The sequence below is a fragment of the Lynx rufus genome, unplaced genomic scaffold (genome assembly GCF_022079265.1).
Source record: "Lynx rufus isolate CCGP_SWC_20201006 ecotype Redwood Valley unplaced genomic scaffold, mLynRuf1.p SCAF_2, whole genome shotgun sequence".
NCBI lineage: Eukaryota > Metazoa > Chordata > Mammalia > Carnivora > Felidae > Lynx > Lynx rufus.
This window is the reverse complement of record NW_025814834.1, coordinates 91,875,167-91,878,082: the sequence shown is the minus strand read 5'-3', so window position 1 is coordinate 91,878,082 and position 2,916 is coordinate 91,875,167. Positions and strand designations below refer to the sequence as shown.

The 2,916-nt window shown below is 37.0% G+C and overlaps 1 pseudogene; it reads right to left on the bottom strand.

Moving 5' to 3' along the window:
• Positions 1 to 668: 668 nt before the first annotated feature.
• LOC124516023 (peptidyl-prolyl cis-trans isomerase A-like) lies at positions 669 to 1,162 on the bottom strand (annotated as a pseudogene).
• Between the last annotated feature and the right edge of the window lie 1,754 nt (positions 1,163 to 2,916).

Below are 2,916 nucleotides of genomic sequence, written 5' to 3'. Positions count from 1 at the left end.
GTTATTTTCTGGGGATCCCCTGACAAGTAAACTACTTGAACTCACATCTTGTCTCAGGGTCTGCTTCAGGAACCCCAACTTAAGACAAAGCCCCTGATTAAACATGGATTTTGTATTTCAAGTGACAGAAACACAAATCACACAATGAAAACAACAGAAACTAATGCACACAAAGTTGAGAAGTCCAGGTACAGACCTGGCTTCTGATGCAGTCAGCTGCACACATGCAAAGGATGTTAGCCTTTCTGTGGCTCTCTCTCTGGTTCTTCACCTCTCTCCTTGCCCTGACATCTCTCTGTTTTGTTTTTCTTCATGTGGTTTTATTCTCAGGAAGTATTCCATGTTGAAACATGTTGGAACCTGAAGCAAAAGGAAAAGTGTGTCCCCCCATTTATCCATATTTTTATACATTTTAATGTCTTTTTTTCCTAGAATCAGATTTTTAGTTTTGTCTTTTATTATCCTTATTTAGTTTTTACTTCATAATCACAAACTTAACTCTGCAATCCAGCTAGATTTGGAGGGGACTTAGGAAAATATGGAACCCATAGAACTGCAGCAAGAGCACAGAGATTATAAGATAGTTCAAGCAGATGGGGGTGAAGGGGTGCTCTCTTGAGCTACAGAAGGAATAATCTGCTAGTTAAGTTAAACACAAGTCAAATTTATTAGATCTGTGCATAGTAAGCAATGGCGATCTTCTTGCTGGTCTTGCAATTCCTGGACATAAATTGCTCCATGGCTTCCATAATATTCATGCTCTCTTTGACCTTGCAAAAGACCACATGATTGCTATCCAACCACTCAGTCTCAGAAGTGCAGAGGAAAAACTGGAAACCATTTATGTTAGGTCCAGCATTTGCCATGAACAAGATGCCAGGACCCGTGTGCTTCAAGATGAAATTTTCATCATCCAGTTTCTCCCTATAAATGGACTTACCGCTAGTGCCATTATGGCATGTGAAGTCACTACCCTGGCACATAAATCTTGAATAATCCTGTGAAAGTAGGAAACTTTATAACCAAATCCTTTCTTCCCAGTGCTCAGAGCACAAAAGTTCTCTGCACTCTTTGGATCTTTGTCTGCAAACAGCTTGAAGGAGATGTGGCCCAAGGGCTTGCAATTCCTGGTGATGTCAAAGAACACGGTGGAGTTGACCATGTCTGGGTGGCATGGGTGGCTCTGAGATGGTGGCATCTGCAAGCTCCAGAAGTAGATTTTGAAAATATTATTGATGAGCCTGCTTCAATTAAAGTTAGATTATAATAAATTATTTTAGTGTAAATAAAATATTTATACTTAAAACAGTATTTAAAATTTTATTACATATACTTTTAAATTTTTCAGTACTTTTTCAACTACTTTAATATTCTGGGAAAAAACTAGCTGTTAAAAAAATAGATAAAAACATGGATATAGGGGGCACATTTTTCCTTTTACCTCAAGCTCCAATAGAACTCAATATGACATTGTCTTCATTTAAGTTTTTTTTTTTTTAATTTACATCTAAATTAGTTAGCATATAGTGCAACAATGATTTCAGGAGTAGATTCCTTAGTGTCTCTTACCTATTTAGCCCATCCCTCCTCCCACAAGCCCTCCAGTAACCCTCAGTTTGTTCTCCATATGTATGAGTCTCTTCTGTTTGTCCCCCTCCCTGTTTTTATATTACTTTTGTTTCCCTTCCCTTATGTTCATCTGTTTTGTCTCTTCAAGTCCTCATATGAGTGAAGTCATATGATATTTGTCTTTCTCTTACTGACTAATTTCGCTTAGCATAATACCCTCCAGTTCCATCCACGTAGTTGCAAATGGCAAGATTTCATTCTTTTTGATTGCCGAGTAATACTCCATTGTATATATATATATACCACATCTTCTTTATCCATTCATCCATCCATGGACATTTGGGCTCTTTCCATACTTTGGCTATTGTGGATAGTGCTGCTATCAACATGGGGGTGCATGTGTCCCTTCGAAACAGCATACCTGTATCCCGTGGGTAAATGCCTAGTAGTGCAACTGCTAGGTCATAAGGTAGTTCTCTTTTTAGTTTTTTGAGGAACCTCCATACTGTTTTCCAGAGTGGCTCCACCAGCTTGCATTCCCATCCATTTAAATTTTTGATATTTTGTTTGTCATAGGCTATTTTATTTTACTTATTCAAAAATATTTATTTATTTTTTGGAGAGTGTAAGCAAGGGAGGGGCAGAGAGAGAAGGACAGAGGATCGGAAGTGGGCTTTGTGCTGACAGACTGACAGCAGTGAGCCTGATGTGGGGCTCATGAACCATGAGATCATGACCTGAGCTGAAGTCTGACACTCAACCGACTGAGCCACCCAGGTGCCCCTGCCATAGATTATTTTAATTAATTTTTATTTTTAAAATATAAACTTAAATATTGTTTATTTCTATTTCTGAGTCTTTTTGGTATGTCCTCAAATTTTGCAAACGGGTATAGTCACTGTGGAAAACAGTATGGAGATTGCTCAAAAAGTTAAAAACAGGACTGTTCTACCATCCAGAGAATCACACTACTGTTTATTTACCCCCAAAATACAAAAATGCTAATTCAAAGGGATACATGAACCTCTATGTTTATAGCTGCATTATTTACAATAGCCAAATTATGGAAGGAGCCTAAGTGTCCATTGATAGATGAATGGGTAAAGAAGATATATAAAAAAGAAGGAAATCTTGCTATTTGCAACACCATGGATAGAGTTAAGAGAGTATTATGCTAAGTGAAATAAGTCAGAGAAAGACAAATACCATGTGATTTCACTCATATATAGAATTTAAGAAAAAAAACAAATGAGCAAAGAAAAAAAAAGAGAGTGACAAACCAAGAAATAGACTCTTTTTAAAAAAAATTTTTAATGTTTATTTATTTTTGAGAGAGAGATACACACA